The 18483-nt window shown below is 33.1% G+C and overlaps 1 long non-coding RNA gene across 4 annotated transcripts in view; it reads right to left on the reverse strand.

The window, feature by feature from the left end:
* The window catches only part of LOC123384970, a 476510-nt gene that overhangs the window by 163606 nt on the left and 294421 nt on the right, over nt 1-18483 (reverse strand). For all 4 annotated transcript variants that reach the window (XR_006596843.1, XR_006596840.1, XR_006596841.1 and 1 more), the window contains exon 4: nt 2256-2295. This is a non-coding gene — a long non-coding RNA (uncharacterized LOC123384970). The remainder of the gene's footprint in view (nt 1-2255; nt 2296-18483) is intronic.

Below are 18483 nucleotides of genomic sequence, written 5' to 3' on the forward strand. Positions count from 1 at the left end.
GACTTATGTTAGGGATTATGTTGAATCTGCAGATCAGTTTGGGGATACTGACGTTTTAACAATGTTAAGTCTTCCAATTTATGAAAGCAGGATTTTTTCAGTTATTTAGATCTCTTTAATTTACTTCAATCATCTTTTGTAGTTTTCAGAGTATAAGTTTTACATCTATTTTATTAAACCTATTTCTAAGAATTCTATTATTTTTGATGCGCTTGTGAATATAATTGTTTTCTTAATTTCATTTTCAAATTGTTCATTTCCAGTATATAGAAATACAATGGATTTTGTGTTAATCTTATATCTTGCAACCTTGCTAAATTAAGTTATTGGCTATAATAGTTTTGCAGTGGATTTCGTAGGATACTCTACATACAAGATCGTTTCATGTGTGAATAGAGATTCTTCTCTCCAATCTGGGTGTCTGTCTTTTTTTTTTTTAATTGATTTTTGTTATACTGAAGTCTGTAAGCTATTCTGACATTTATTAAATTTTATCGTAATTTTTCTACCAGTATTTTAAATTTCATTTTGATATCCTATTAGCATGTCTTCATCAAAAGTTTTCTGATGTTTTTGTTATTTTTTAAAATTTTGCTTAAGACATTTTTCTCCATTTTAATTGTTAAGCCAGGGCTAGAATGCTGCTGCTGATGATGATGACTGTTGTTTATTGTTGTTGTTGTTGTTGTTTTTCTATGTGTAAATCTCTTGTGATATCTTTCTGACAGCCAATAAACTCTTCCTAGATGTTCTGGAGCTTCTAGATATTTATAATATTTTAAACTTGCCTATGTCACTGTACCAACTTATGGCCACTCTATTTAAGAATAAAAACACAGCTACTGATTTTTGCATTACTTATTTAATTTAAAATTATTTCCTAATTTTTTCCATCAAAAACCTTTAGGTGTCTATGGAAATTTTTGTGTTTTTCTTTTCCTCATGTCTTATCTTGCCTGCCAAAAATTGTGTGGGAGATGGAACGTGACGTAAAAAATGTACTCTAAATGGGGTACCAAAGCCATATCAAGCTCAGTAAGACACTCAGCATTCCATCAACCAAAGTGAATTGCTGTTGCATGCTATGTGTTTTAACAATTGTGAACACCCTGTTTTATGCTCTCTTCTTATCTTGTTATTGAACTCCTATAATCAACTTTTTGTAAGCAGTAAATTCTCAAGTAAATTTGTACAGTTTCACAATTTTTTAAGCCTAGAAATACTTACAGAAATTATTCTCTATTGAGGTTTCTAACTAGTAACTATAGCACAAATATATTCACCAAATTATACTTAATATAAAAAAGGGGTTTGGCCAAAGTGAGAAGGTAGTTATTTTCTTATTCCCTTCTAAATAGTGGGTCTATTCAAAGACTATGGAATTTTCTCATTCTACAACAGACTATACTAGACTGTTGGACTCATAACAAGAGTACACAGTTTTACTAACTGGTACTTTAATTCTGATCCACTGCTCTGACTCTTGACAAAGAATAGATTCTGAATATTATAGATTTTTTTTATCTACTGATTTTCTAAGTATTCTGATAGGATACCAATTGTGAGCTAAAAGAGTAGCCTCATAATTTTCTTAAAAAATCATTCCATATTTAAGACTTCCACTGGCTATTATATTGAAATTCATTTATATGTCCCATATCCTAGAGGGTTCTTAGAATAGTTTCTGGCACACAGTTAGTAGCCAATAAAAGTAATTATTTTTTCCTTTGTATTGATGAGGGTGATGATGATGATGATGATGATGGTGATGATGATGATGACTGTACCCCACTACTAGTCTATAAGTTGTATCAAGGATGAAGTAATGGTGAAACAAACAGGGTAAGTTGCTTAAGGTTATACAGTTAATAGCCACAAAATAAGAATTCCAAAATAGGCTATCTGATTCTATATTATGTGACGACTATTACATATATTCTGACCACACTTTTCTTTTACTATGTGCTTGTAAAATAAATAAATAAAATCAAATATTTATGTCTCTGATTTTCAAATAAGGAAATGAAGTCCAGAATGATGAATTAAGTAACGAATTAGTAATACTCACTTTGTCTACGTATCTGTTTTGCACTCAGCATTTCCAAGATTTGTAAGAGATAAAAGAGAAGAAAATATGTGCACGTATACATACACACAAAATATGTATAAATATTGACTTAAAATTAGTAAGAAAAAATTAAGGCATATGAGGTATTTGAAATAATTAAATTATGGCTTAAAAAAATGCTACATACCTCAGAAAGGGAAAATGTGTGCCCTTAACTGTAAAAGGTTCTGTGGAAAAGGAAGATAGTAGTCAATTAAAAACAAAGACTTTGAATAGAATAAATAAAACCCTGGGAATTCCACTGGTGAAAATATATCTAACTAAATCTTGCTTTGGACGTCTGAGAAATACTGGGAAATATCATTGCCTAATTATAGCAAAATCATATTGTACTAGATTATGAAAGTTAGGAGAGATTATGAGATTTAATAAATTAAGTACTAGAGTAAAACTGTGTATATAGGAGAACAATAGGAAGAGAGAAATGATTTATAAATGTTATATGTCAACAGATTCCAGGCTGAAATAAAACAGAATACTGAAGATTATAATCATGTATTCATTCAACAAATATTTAAAATCAATTCCAAGAAGAGAAATGGTTTAGTGGGGAAAGACAGTTACTTTTGATAAGAAAGTTTAAGATCATATTAATCAGAAGAATGTGTATATTTTGACTAGCATCTGTGTAAGGTAAACCATTCTGTTAGGGTCAATTTCCCTGGCAGAGATAGAAGTAGAACTCATACTAGTGAGATTAGAAAATTGTGGAGTGATGAATCTGCCCAGGTTTACTTTCCCTCCTAACCATGTTGCTCATTTTATTGTGCAACAGGAGAATGAGCAATCTTATCATAGAAGTTAAAAACTAATTTAAATGAGTAGATACTTAACAGTATATAATTCTGCATAATTTAAGGATTAGAATTTAGATGTGACATGTGACCAATGAATTTATTGAAAAGAATCTAAATACAGGCAATCTTAGAAAAACTAACGGTGGTATAAAACGTAAGAATAAAAAATTGATTCGGAAAACATAATCACAGGGTAGGTGCTTAGAAAGAAGTGAAAAAAAAGAGATTAATTATATAGCAACTAGGAAGAACATCAAGATTTTGTATTTTTCATTGTGGATATGAATCTGTGAGAAGAATGATATGAATCACTGTTACTCCATCTCACTCCCACTGCTGGAGGCACATCAGGACATTGTACTTGCTATTCTCACTGTCCATAATATGACTCTTCTTCCTGGTCTTCATTCAAGTCCCTTTTATAATATTCATTCTTGGGGCATCTGGGTGGCTCAGTCAGTTAAGTGTCCGACTTTAGCTCAGATCATGATCTCATGGTTCATGAGTTCGAGCCCTGTGTAGGGCTCTGTGCTGACAGTTTGGAGCCTGGAGCCTGCTTCGGATTCTGTCTCTCTCTGCCCTTCCTCCCTCTCTCTCTGCCCTTCCTCCGCTCATGCTCTGTGTGTCTCTCTCTCAAAAATAAATAAGCATTAAAAAACTTTAAATAATACTCATTCTCTAGGAAGCAGGACTTTTACATTCACAGTGACTAAGATTATGGAAACTTTAATTTCCCAAGTAAATCACTTTCTGACAGCTGGGCCACTCCTACTTCATTGCTTTACTTCCAGGCCCATTTATTCTATCTTTTAAAATTAAAGAAGCATACAATATCCATTGATTTAAGGACTGTTCTACATCATGAAGGATAATGTGCCAGCTTCAAAGGGTATGTATAATCACCAAGCTGGTGCTTCTGCTACACTTTCAAGAGGCCACTCCAATGTTCTTTCAGGATGGAAACTTCTGGATGATATACCCATCAGCTAGGACCAGTAATTCAGGGTAATGTACCCACATCACATTTTCCATCAAGTAGATTTCTAAATCTGAGACACATTATGGAGGATCACACTTTTGTGAACCTCTGATAGCGATGCTTGGTGAAGTGCATGGGCAAAGGGGCTAACTTATAACTTGAATACATGCTAAACATAATTAGGATGAAATGTTATTTCTGGAGTGGAAGGGATGCACTGTTATCAACTTGCCACCAAGACATTGGTTGGTCTCCTTAAAGGATCATGGCATTGGCCTTTGTTACTGGTAGAAACATATGTTCAGTGTAAATATTAGTTGATGAGCTTTGATGAGAAAATACCATTGCTGCTATACATGGCTATATATGTAGATAATACTTTAATAGAAAATTCTTAATAAGTGAGCTTTAGGAGAACATACAGACTATAATTACATATATGAATATTAAAACATGGAAAGTAATTATATGTGTGTATGTATATGCATACAAGTATGTATGTGTATATGTGTATATACATAGTTATATATATACATGGTATGTATATATATGTATATATATATATATATATATATATATATATATATATATATTTAGTTAGGTTAGGGATACACAAATGTGTAGTAAAACAACAATGAAATTCATGGAAATTATATAAACTAAGTGTGGTGGAGAGAGTGGAAAACACAAACAAAGGTGTTGAGCAGAAACTTCCAATATATTGGTAACAGTGTATTATATAACATGCACGTTAAGTGCTTTGGTGTTTTATATGTCATTATTTATACCTATTTATTGTGAAATATTTCATAAAAATATTGCTTAATAAGTTATTGCTGCCAATTTATCTTTTTTTGGCAAGGCCTCTGTTCTCCCGTGAACTCTGTATTTTTATGTTTTTTAATAATTGTGCCTATTGGTAATATTAATGTATTAAATTTATTTATTTATTACAATTCCAGTAGAGTTAACATACAGCCTGATATTAGTTTTAGGTGTACAATATAGTGACTCAAAAATTCTATATATGACTGAGTAATCATCATAAGTGTACTCTTTAATCTCCATCACTTATTTCACATTCTCTCAGATAACCATCAGTTTGTTCTCTATAATTAAGAATCTGTTTTTTGGCATGTGTGTGTGTGTGTGTGTGTGTCTGTCTGTCTGTCTCCCTTTTTTTTCCTTTGCTTGTTTGTTTTGTTTCTTAAATTGCACTTATGAGTGAGATCATGTAGTATTTGTCTTTCTCCCACTGACTTATTTCACTTAGCATAATATTCTCTAGATTCATCTATGTTGTTGCAAATACCAACATTTCATTCTTTTTATGGCTAAATAGTATTCCAGGATATAAATAATAGTATCTTATATATATACATACCACATCGTCTTTATTCATTCATCTGTCGATGGACACTGGAGTTGCTTCCATGGTATGGCTATTACAAATACTGCTGCAATAACCAGAAGGGTGTACATACCACTTTAAATTAGTGTTTTTGTATTTTGTGGTTAAATACCCAGTAGCACAATCGCTGGTTCATAGAGGTAGTTCTGTTTTTAATTTTTTGAGGACTCTCCATACAGTTTTCCACAGTAGTTGTACCAGTTTGCATTCCCACCAAGAGTCCAAAAGGGTTCCTTTTTCTCTACATCCTCACCAATACTTGTTGTTTCTTGCGCTTTTGATTTTAGTCATTTTGAAGGTGTGAGATGATATCTCATTTAGTTTTTATTTATATATTTTGAATACAAATCCTTCATCAAATATGTCATTTTCAAATATCTTCTCTCATTCAGTAGGTTGTCTAATGTATTAAATTTAAATGGAACTTGGCATACTTTTATATACAAAATTTAGATAAAATCATACAAGTTACATATGTCAGATTTTCAGATCTGAAGAAGCTAGGAATAACAGTAAATTATTTTGATGAAATCATTACAATAAAAAATGATCCAGACAGGTTAGAATAGGCTAACAGGCTAAATATCCCCTGTGTAAATGGAAATAAAAAATGTTTAGCAGCAAAAAAACCTCTATTCATCCATCCATCCATGTATCTATCTTTATTTCTTACAGAAAATAATTGATTAAAGCATATAATGAGGTACTTGCATGAGGGATGTGTTAAAAATTTCTGGGATAGGTTTTGACTTTTTTCATATACTTTTTTTTAATGTTTATTTATTTATTTGAAGAGAGAGAGAGTGCATGTGCAATTGGAGGAGAAGCAGAAACAGAGATAGGGAGAGAGAGAATCCCAAAAAGGCTCCACGCTGTCAGCTCAGAGCCCCACATGAGGCTCAATATCATGAACTGTGAGATCATGACCTGAGCAGAAATCAACTAAGTAAGCCACCCAGGTGCCCCAAGTTTCAACTCTTAACAGGAATATGGTACAGAGAAGAAGTTGCTAATTGAATCATGTCAGGCCATACCTGTGCTGTTGCATAGAATTCTCTAAACCTTATAGTAAAAAAGATGTTAACATTTAAGAGTATCAAAAATATAGATGTTTGGCTGGTATTTATTTGTTTAAGAAAGTGTCTCTAATGATCTACCAATACTTGGAATCTATCATTCTTTCCACTGAAGCCTAGTTTTTTAGTTTTAGGAAATTATTTTTCTAATATGTTAAAAAATAAAACAGTTCGACAAAATCTCACATGGCTGTAATCTAGATTAAACTTTTATTAAAATTTTATCATATTTGTTTATTCACTACTAAGTATGTAACTAATCTGAAAGTGAGCATCCCTTATGTAATGGAATTTCATTCCCATACACCTCTGTATTCTTTTCTATAGAAGCTGCACATTACCTTGCAATCAACATTTTTATTACTATAAATTACCAAAATAATAGTAATAGATGATAATGATGCTTGGAAATATGTTTTATGGTGATTTTAATATAGAAAAGATTTAGGGTTTAAATGTTAAGTATCTTCAATATTGGATGATATGCAGTTGGATGGAGAAGTATGTATTTTTATATTCTCCAGACAGAAGGACCAGGACCAGTGGTTGCAGCATATAAGCAGATAATCCTGTGTGTATAAGATGGAACTTTCATTAGTTTTGAATGCCTGATATGGAGTTAGTGAAATCCTCAATTTTGAAGGTATATAAAGATTGGAAAGTTTAAAATATCCCAGGGGAGGGGTGCCTGGGTGGCTCAGTCGGTTAAGTGTCTTAGCCTCAGTCGCTCAGGTCATGATCTCATGGTTCATGGGTTCGAGCCCTGCATCAGGCTCTGTGCCAACAGCCCAGAGCCTGGAGCCTGCCTTGATTCTGTGTCTCCCTTTCTCTCTCTGCTCCTTCCCTGCTCACGCTCTCTTTCTCTCTCAAAATTGAATAACCATTACAAAAACATTTTTTTTTAATTTTTTTTCAACATTTATTTATTTTTGGGACAGAGAGAGAGCATGAACGGAGGAGGGGCAGAGAGAGAGGGAGACACAGAATCAGAAACAGGCTCCAGGCTCTGAGCCATCAGCCCAGAGCCCGACGCGGGGCTCGAACTCACGGACCGCGAGATCGTGACCTGGCTGAAGTCGGACGCTTAACCGACTGCGCCACCCAGGCGCCCCCAAAAACATTTTTAAAAAATGTTCCAGGGGATTAAGGAATAAGCATGGGTTAAAGTAGAAAGTCATATCATCCAACACAGATACATTTGAATATTATATTTGAACTGAACATTTTGATATATATTTGTTTTAATGCGAGAAACCTGTAATGTAAATTAAAAACAGAAAACATTTAACTTATTTTCTAAGCTTTAAGTTAAGATAATCTCAAAGACAAACAAAAAAAGGAATTTTAACAGAAAGATATCTCTGGAATAATAATCTGTTCTCAAATACATGCTGATTTCTCATCTCATTCTGATTTCTTATCTTTTTTCTATGTGTACAGCATATAAATACCAAGGTTTGTCCCCTAAATATGCTCCCTCAAACCTAAAAGAAGTGTTAAAATGTAGATACTTTTTCCTTAAAAAATAACATGATAGAGAAAAACATAGTTCTGAAGAAAAAAACTAATGGTAGACAATGAATAATACTAAAATGTTCATGAAAGGGGTGCCTGAGTGGCTCAGTCGGTTAAGCATCCGACTTCAGCTCAGGTCATGATCTCATGGTTCATGAGTTCAAGCCCTGCGACCGGCTCTGTGCTAACAGCTCAGAGCCTGGAGCCTGGTTGGGATTCTGTGTCTCCCTCTCTCTCTGCCCCTCCCCCACTCAGGCGCGCGCGCGTGCGCGCGCGCTCTCTCTCTCTCAAAAAATAAACATTAAAAACACTAAAAAAAAAATAATATAAAATGTTCATGAAAATAAATAAATAAATAACATACCCAGAGAAATAATCCTTTAACCTTTATAAAACTGAGTTAGCCTCAGTGTGATTATTTGTCGGAATGTTAAACTTTTTAGTCATTAGTACATATATTAATATCAAATTCAAATCAATAAATACAAAACTCTCGTAACTCCCAGAGCCTCCCTTCTTCATCATTGAAATTTTCTCAACCTGTTACCTATGCTTCCTGCATGGAACTCTGATAAGACCTATTCACTAAGACCAGGAGTAGCAGAGAGTCATCAGCACTTCATAAACAGTGAAGTTTACTGAACTTCTCTCCCTTGGAACACAAGTGGGAAAATACACACCCAGAACCTTAGTTGGAATTGTAATGTCTGCAGTGTATCAGTGACGAATGTTGTTGCCTTATGGCCTTGGTCTCAAAATAAGCATATAATATATATGCCCTAAAATATATAGCTTAAATTCTAAAATATAGCTTAAGTTCTATGCAGGTAGTCCAGTGCTGCTCGTGTGTGTGTCTGAAACTGTGTCCCACAGGGTTAATAAGGTTGAAACTGGCAGGAATTTTAAAGCTTGTTTTTCAGAGAATTGTTTCCTCTAATCAACTATAGTGTCTTTTCAGCCCCACTAACAAATCCAATCCGTCTCTGCAGAAGTCTAGACTCTAGGTCAAATCATATGATTCCAACATATAAACAAGGAAAGCCCTGTATTCCTAACAGGTGACAATGAGCCCAAAGCACCATCCATTTTACACCAGCTCTTGAAGAGTGTCCATAGCCACTTGTTCTTGTCCTAAGATAATCTCCTGAGGTTAGGGGCTCAATTTTGCCTTGTTCTGATCTCTCCTCCAAAGTGCACATGGGGTGTAGGTTATATTATGTTTGCTCAATGCAATGCACCATCTTTTTTCATATATAGTCATAGGTTTTCTCGCTCTTTTCACCAATATGTATGTAATCTCCTACCCTGTATTTCCCCTCTGAAAACCTACTCCTTAATCTGGAATCTGGGAGATGGTCATTGGACATTAGTCCACTCTCTCCTCAGGTTGCCAGCCTCTTGAATAAAGCAAACTTTCCTTTCCAACACCACTTGTCTCTTGAGTATTAGCTTTAGAATGGCAAATAGACAAACTTGGGTTTCTATAACATCTCAGTGATGTCACTAAGAGGTGCCAAAGTCCTTCCATATGTCAGTTCCCATCTTTAGTACTTCAAGTAATCTGTCAACAAGATCAACACTAGAGCACCAACCAGTAATTCCTAGTCATACTCAGGAAGAACAAAATAAGGGAAAAGGAAACTACTTGATTTTGCAAAGGAAAGCCAAGACAAGAAGAGTTCTTTATACAGCTGAATATATTCCTGTCTCTATCAATATATTCTTTTTATTGCTAAAGCAAAAGGAGAGAATGGATTTTCAACAGATAATTAGCAATCTCTGCCACATTTCCCACATTAAAAAAAAGTTTCAAATGCCCACAGATAAAAATTACTTGAAAACTTTGGGAAGTAAGATTTCAATTCATTAATATATTTGAAAAATTATTTTCAAAGTTATTCATAGTTTTACATATTTCTTGAATGCAAAAATTGAGATTTTAATAATAAGGTATCATTCTATATATGCCAAAATGAAAAATGTTCATTTCAGTTCAAATCAGAATAATAGGTCCTTGAATAATGAGCAAGACCAATGTGAAATAACCTTTTATAAAATGATTTTATGTAATCAATAGTAATTTTAGAAAAATAATTGCATTTATGCTCCTTACAAGGAAATGTTAAATTTAGCTTTTCATATTTGGGTTTAATGTTGTTGCCAAGGAAATAATGTGAAAAGAGTGTATTTTTGTCTAAAATCTAGTATAATTATTTAAATTAGTATAATGGTATTTATTTTAATATTTTACGCTTCAAATCTAAGATTGGTAAGCTGGACCAAAGAAACATAATTACATTGCTTGTATTCGGCACAGGTAAGCTAACTTAGTTGTATTAGACTTTTTATAAAACTTATTTTATTAATGAAAGCTTTCATTATCATAAAGCCTTTATGTGATTTCTATCATTTTTAATTTTATTAGAACTTTCTCATGTAAACACTAAACACTCTTTTTAAAATATGAGAATATTCAAACAGCACTTTCAGCATGTATAATGCTTCCAGTTGTGAGGAAAAAGCACAAGGAAGGCATAGGCAACCTTATCGCTGACTGTCTCATTTCCCTGCCCATCCCCTGGCTCACAGCCTAGTGTCAGTCCTGCTCTCTATGACCACACTCATGCTCACCACTGAGAAAACAGAGGATTTGTGATGTTTGGGAGAGCAAGAAATGAGTGATGAGAGAATAGTGATACAGTAAAGGGAAGAAGAGAGAAAGAAAGAAAAAGAAAAACTGGAGTTTTAAGTAAAACATTAATTTTGCCTCCATTTCAGTTCTCATTAATCTATTAAATTATTTTATTGTTTTTGTGTTATCCTCAAGATTAATTGAACATGGTAATGAACAAATTCAACTATCCTTGCTGGAAAATGAAATCCAAACAAGAATTGCAATGTCAGAATATCATTTTTTCATTTCAGAATAATACCACAGCCACTATTATTCTTAAGTAAGTCAAGCACCTGGTGAGGGCACAGTTGAGTTATACAGGATGAAACAATGAGCCAGACAGTCTGAAATGCTGCTGCAAGTAGTTTGCTTATTACTTAAAGAAGCAGTGGGAGAAAGGAAACAACTGAATAAGAGACTGAATATTCATTCATTTGGCTGGATTCCTCTCTATGGTATATTTGTGAAGTGCACATCAATTCCCAATAACATGTACAGAGCAGGTGCTCAAAGGTATTGACTGGATTCTGAACCTGCTGAGTTAATCTTAAAATGTCCATTTTGCTTCCACTTTGCTATAGCAACAAAGTATTCTACTATCTTGATCACTGGTTACTCATACACCCAAATCCACAGTTCTACCTTTTTCCCCCCCTCACTGTTCCTCACTTTTCATTCATGGCTATCGCCATTTGATTTCACCTTTTAGCTGGTAATTTCAAGCATATTTTCATTTCTGCTTTTTCGGTATGGATGTTATGTGTAAAAGTCTGCTGTTTAAAGTAAGTCATTTATGGAAAATTACATTGCAAAGTTCACAGAGAACTTATGCTTTTAAAAGCCCTGAAAATTTTTATGCTGTGGCCTGCCTTGCTTTGGTCTTTGTTTTGAATGAAATTTTTCTGTATGGTTTTTGATTATATGTTAAATTGTAATTCCCCTTCAACAGAGATCCATTCATTGACTTTAAGTATCACTCATCTGAGGAATATAGAAAGAACACACAGATTAATAAGGATTCTCAATATAACAGTAAAATGAAATATATAAAAATCAAAAAGAACAAAAATATTTCTTAAGAAAATCAAAAGTTTAAGTAATGCTTTACTCTTAATTTGCACCTGAGACTAGAAACAGAAATTTCTACTTGAGACCTATTTGCTATTTTAGGTGGTAGAAATACAAATGCTGATCATATTCAGATACTCAATGATATTACATCAGGAGTTTATGATTACTTTTATTATATAGGCTTAAAAGTCTCCCCCTTCCCCAAGCTTGTTATGTTCATTGATAGGCTGGGGAGAGAATAATTACATTAGTATTTATAATCAATATAATATTTTAAAATAAATTTAGGTTGCATTCTGTCATTCAGTGTATCTGGCTTTACAAGGGAATGAATATTATTTTTAAAAAGGAATAGAAGGTCATTCACCATACTTCACTTACAGGGATTTTAGAGGAAGCATTCTGTCTGAGATAAAATATGTGACACAAGCAAAATGACCCAAGAAGTTTTATGTGATATCTGTTCTCAGTTGTTCAAATTTCTACACCAATAACCCATCTGTGATTTTAAATGAAATTACTACTTCTATGAGAAGCATATGGAAAAGCCTCCACCCAGAGAAAACAAAAGGGACTATTGCTTCAGACAATGTTATGCTGATAGATGGGAATTTTGAAGTTAATCATACCTTATTTTGAGGGCATGAAAATGTCATTTTAATAACATAAACCCATTAATTTATATTCTCTAGTAATGATAAAATATATATATATAGTTTTTCGTGACTCAATTATTGTGTATTTAAAGAAATAAATTATTTATGTTTATTACATCCAGAAATTAGATTGAAGGAAGTTCAATGTTTTCTAAAAACATTATTGTACTTATTTAATAAGTGCAACTTATTAAATATTCTTTCTTCAAGAAAGCAGTTTGAAACAACCATGAATTTGTTAAGTCTAAGCACTTCTTTGCCTGGATGCAGACCCTAGCATTCATTAAGTATTCTCACCTACACATATACTATGGCAGTTGTTCTCAACCCTCAACCTTTACTAAACATTAGAACCACTTGAAGAACTTTTAAAGATTTTGGTGTCAATTAAAATCTCTATTTTTGGAGGACTTACACTTGGGGAAGTATTTGTAAAGCTTTCCAGGTAATTATAATGTGCAGTCAGCATGGAGAACCACTATACTATAAAATATTCTAAATGTGTAATAACCAAATTTTCTGTTCTATCTCAGGATACTTGACATAGGCAAATTGACCTGCCAGTTAGATCATCAGAGAACCCTAATATGACAGTGGTGGGGTAAAATTTATGAACTTTTCATTCTTGTGCTATTAAAATCCACTTCCTTTCTGAAGATGTTGCAGAAGACTCCAACTTTTGGTGCCTTTTTCACTTCTTTGAATTTTTAAATAACTAATTTTTTCCAACAAGTATTCAATAATTTTTAATGGAAACATACTAGGTACTAAATACTCTATTTTTTTCTTGCATACTGTAATTTGTTATACCTTGATGTCTGTTCTTTCAATTAAATATTTACACTATCTTTAGTGTATTAGTCTGCGTGGAAGGTCATTTAAACACACACACACACACACACACACACACACACACACACACACACACACACGATGTGGCTTAAACAACAGAAATTAATGTTTTCACAGTACCAGAGACCGGAAAGTTCAAGATCAAGATCAAGGTTTCAGCAGGGTTTGGTTCCTGGTGAGGCCTCTATTCCTGGCATGCAATCACCTCACTATGTCCTCTCATGATTTTTCCTTGGTGAGTGGATATAGAGACAGCATGCATTCTTGAATTTCTTCTTAGAAGGACACTAATCCTATCAGATCAAAGCCCTATTCTAATGATCTCACTTAATGTTAATCATCTCTTTTTGGGTCCCATTTCCAAATACAGTTATAACGGGAATTAGGACGTTGACATATGGATTTTAGGGAAACACAATTCAGTTCATAGCATTTACAAATATTACTTAATAATGCCAAATAACCCTTATGCCACACCTTCTTCTAAAAGATTTATAAGTATTATCATCCAATATTCCAACTCTATAGAATAGATATCATCATCATCATCATCATCATCATCTCTATTTATAAATGAAAATAAATGATCAAAAGATGCTGAGAACCATATCCATGTTCCTGTAAATGATACAACTGCATTCTGTACATGATAGAATTTGGAACTAAAGTAATCTGTCTGACTGAAGCAATTTGTGATCTGAATCATTAATATTGTCTCTAAGGGAGACACTATAAAAAAAAAGAGGCAGAAAGAGGAAAAAGAAAAATGTTTACTTAGAAAATTAACCAAGTGATTACTATTTCTCAGGGCTCAGATTTTAGTCAAAATTCAAACATTTGACTGATTTCAAAAACTATCCCAATATTAAAATTACAATGTGAATGTTGATTATGTATATTAACATCAAAAAATGTTATGTGAAAAAAAATTTAAAACATCAGAACTATGTAAGACTCACCAAAAGTATTTCTATTTTTTTACTACATTTTAATTATTCTTGCTATATAACTAAATTTCTGCTATTTTATGAAAAGGAACATGGTAATTCTACCTTGATTTCTGGGCCTTAAAATCAAAAAGTCTACTCACTACTTCTAAATACCTGAATGTTAGAACACTTGTGTACTAAAAGCTTTCAATGAAGTCTTGAACTGTGACAGATTTGGAGAATTAATGAATTTAGCTTTGGTTATTAGAAAAGATACACACACATATTGTATTTCTTTTGCTTAAATGTTTTTATGAATTATCTTTCTAAACCCTTTAATTTTTGCCTATGTGTTCTTCTATTTAAAGATGGTTTCTTATAAAAACACGGTTGGTTCTTGCTTACTTATCCAATATGACACTGGCATGTTTAAACCATTAAATTTAAATCATCATTGTGGCTGAACAAAATCTACTACTTGCCTAGATGTTTTCCACTTGCATCATCTTTTTTCTGTTTGTTTTGTTCTCACTCTTTTTCAGTTTTCTGTCAATTTGAGCATTTTTATGATTCTGTTTATCTCACTTATTGATTTACTATGTGTATCTCTTAATTTTTCATGGTTTCCCCACAGTTTATTTAACATATAATATAAATAACATATATGTGTATATATAATAATCTGAGTATTCTATCAAATAATATTACAATACTTCCTGTGTAGTATAAAAACTTTATAACTATATTTTCAATTTCTACTGTCCATCTCTTGTGCCATTGTATTCATATACCTTACTTTTATATATGTCATAAAAACACCCTACATTGTTCCTCATATTGCTTTAAATAGTTACTCTTTAGAGTAATAAAAGGGGGAGATGCTTAACCTTACTTTATTCCATATTGGATACTCCTCATTTCTTTCTGTAGACCTATCTTTCTGACTGTCTTGTATTCTATGCTTTTCACATTGTCATGTAGAACAGGTTTTAAAAAGCCCTATTTTTTTAGAAATATTTCTATCGGGTATATAATTCTTAGTTGATGATCTTCTTTTCTTTCTTTTTGAGTGTTTTAAAGGTTTCACTCCTGTCTTCTTGTTTACATGGTTTCTGATAAGAAGTTTACTATAGCAGTTACCTTATTCCTTTTTAAGTAATATGTATTTTTCTCTGTCTACCTTCAAGATTTTCTCCTTGTCTTGCATTTTTATCAGTTGGAATGATACACATTGGTTTAGTTTTTTGTTTTGTTTTTGTATTTATATGGTTTGATGTTCTCTGAGCTTCTTGGTTCCATAAATTGATGTCTGTCACTAAAAAACTGTCAGCCATTATTTCTGGAAATATATTCTGCCAATTTTTTTTCCTTTTCTCTTTTTGAGATTTCAATTATATTAGACTTGCTATGGTCATATAGTTGCTGATGCTCTATATCTTTTTCCCTCTTTGTATTTCAGTTTGAGTAATTTTAAGTAAACTATTTCAAGCTTACTAATTCTTCCCTTGGGTGTCTTGAATCTACTGATTAGGTTATCACAGGTACTTTTAGCCTGTTTTTGTGTCTTTGATTTCTAATAGTTTCCATTTTTTTGCTGAAATTACCCGTGATACTGTGTCTTGTCTTCCTTGTGTATACAGCCTTTACATATTTATTCTACTTATTTAAATTCCCTGTCTAATAGTTCTAATATTTGCATCATATCTAAGTCTGGGTCTGATTATTCCTTTTTCTTTTCTGACTGATTTTCTTCCTTTTATATGACTTGTAAGTCTTGGTAAAAACTAGATAATATTGTATAGGATAGATAGAAACTGAGATAAATATTTTTATGCATAGAGATGAGTATGTAATTTTTTCTGGTTAGCTTTTAGTGTAGGTTTTAGTGTTTATGTAGTCAGACATTGAGATGGGTTTGGATGTTGCTTTCTGATTGGCTTTAGATTTTTACATTTAACTCTAGGTTTTCCCTTTGTGGTTCTTACCAGAGAAATGTCATCACTTGGAACCTTCCCAAAAGTATTCTTATTTTATTTTTATTTGATACTTGTTAGGATGATGGCAGGTATGAGGTAAGGAGGTCATTCTCCGCTGTTCAGATTAGGTCTTGGTCCTAAATAGGCACTGTGAATCTTGGTCTTAGAGTTTGACCTTCACAAGTGTTCCTCTCACAAGTGTTCCAGAAGTAATCTTAGGCCTAGAAGTTATATCTGACCCTTCTCCAGGTGTAATGGTTTCTTTCCTTTCTTCCTTCTTTCCTGCCTTCCTTTTATTCTAACTTCTTTTCTTGATTTTTTTCCTTTCTCCCTTTTTCTTACATTTGTTTGCTAATCCCCTCCCTCCAGATACAGTGGTCTTCCACCATTATCCCAATAACTACAACTTACACTTTTGTTGCCATTCTCCCTTCAATGTAAGGCTTTTGTTCCACAGAGGAGATAGGAGAGATAGATAAGCATTTCAGTGGTGGTTGTTGCTCTGATCCCCAACTCCAGTGGGTATCCATTAGTGCCCCACCCCAGGTATTTTTTTCCCTTAGATTTCTTCCTATAAACAAGGGGTACTGTTCCATATGAATGAGAAGGAAGATGGATCTAGGCTTACTTTGGCAGTGTCTGTTATTTTTCTCCTCAGCACCACAGTGTAAACTTTTTTAGAATTCTCACCCATGTTTTCTGTCAGTCTTTTAAGGTTCTTAAAGAGAAGCTTTCAAGATGATGTGAACTTTCCTATTTCTATGGCTCCCAGGAGCTTCATATACTCAGCTAGCTCATACTCAGTCTTTGGTGATTAAAGAGAAAAAAATCTAGCTAAGTGTTCCTTATAACATCCAGTAGAATCTGTCCTATGTCAGAGAAAGACAAAAATGTATTACTTCACTCATATGAGGACTTTAAGAGACAAAACAGATGAAAATAAGGGAAGGGAAACAAAAATAATATAAAAACAGGGAGGGGAACAAAACAGAAGAGACTCATAATTATGGAGAACAAACAGAGGGTTGCTGGAAGGGTTGTGGGAGCAGGGGATGGGCTAAATGGATAAGGGGCACTAAGGAATCTACTCCTGAAATCATTGTTGCAGTATATACTAATTTGGACATAAATTAAAAAAAATAATAAAAAATAAAATAAAATAAAAAAGAATCTATCCTATGTAGGCAAATTCTCAGGTCCTTTTTCTCCCCCAAAAGAGCATGCATCTCTCCAGAATTAGTTTTTGTCTAATAACTTCAGAGAAAGTTTTTACATCTTTCTGCTTATTGTGTGGAATAACACACTTTTGAGCACTCTGCCTGCAAGCTAAAACTATATATCCCTTCTGAGACTTTGATTATTTTTTGTCCAATCAGTATATTAAAGAATAATTTTAGAAGTACCCAGAATAATTTCTTCATGTTAAAAAACAACATTTATTAAGAAGATATTCTTAAGTCTTATATAGATTATAGGTTAAGGATGTGGAGCTATCCATTATGAAAGACATGAGTTCAGAATGTTTTCTACAATTAGAAAAACCTGCCTATTAAAGCCTGCTCCAGCATTTCTAAGTTGTTTGACATGTAGAAGATGTGAATGTTAAAATAGCTAATGTATATGAAGAACTGACAATAATGCTTACCATATAGCAAGTATTCAATAAATATTAGAAGTCATTCTTTTTACCAGCACAAATATGACAGAGGTGTTGTGCAAGGTTTTAAATGAAAACATTTATAGAACCATCCTACATATTAAATTTTAAAAAGCTTATAACAGCAATCTACAAGTGGCTATATAGTAACTGTTTAATAAATATGGGAAAATATGTCTATTGGTGTGTTCATCACTGTGCTAGAGCTTTATGAAACACAAATACACACACAAGCCCACACACACATACTCACACTCACATGGTTCTAAATCTTAAATTAATCGCCATATTATACAATGAAATAAAGACACAAAAAAATTAGAGAAAATGCATATTTTTTTCTACTGCCGCAGATATTAAGTTAGCATGCAGGAAAGTTATATATAGTCAATCCTCATTATTAGTGGATTCCTACTAGATACAACTTAGCTATAATACCAAAATTAATACTCATGGTGTTATCACAGACATTTGCAGATGGGCACAGAGCAGGTGACACAAAATCACCTTAATCTCAAGTTCCCAGCTGAGGTCAAACCAGGTGATGCTTTCTGCTTTCTTGTTTCAGTTCTCTAACAAAAATTACCAGAAAGTGGAAATGGTAGGGGGTAGTGCAGTGTAGTGCAAGAAGCTCTCTTCCCTGCGGCCATTTGGATGGGGTTTGTAATTCCAGCACTGGCACTCGTTTATGAGGTGGCCTCAGGCAAGTTGCTGAACGTATCTAAATCTCATTTTTCTCTTTTGTAAAATAAATGGAATCGG

The sequence above is a fragment of the Felis catus genome, chromosome B1, assembly GCF_018350175.1.
Source record: "Felis catus isolate Fca126 chromosome B1, F.catus_Fca126_mat1.0, whole genome shotgun sequence".
Classification (NCBI taxonomy): domain Eukaryota; kingdom Metazoa; phylum Chordata; class Mammalia; order Carnivora; family Felidae; genus Felis; species Felis catus.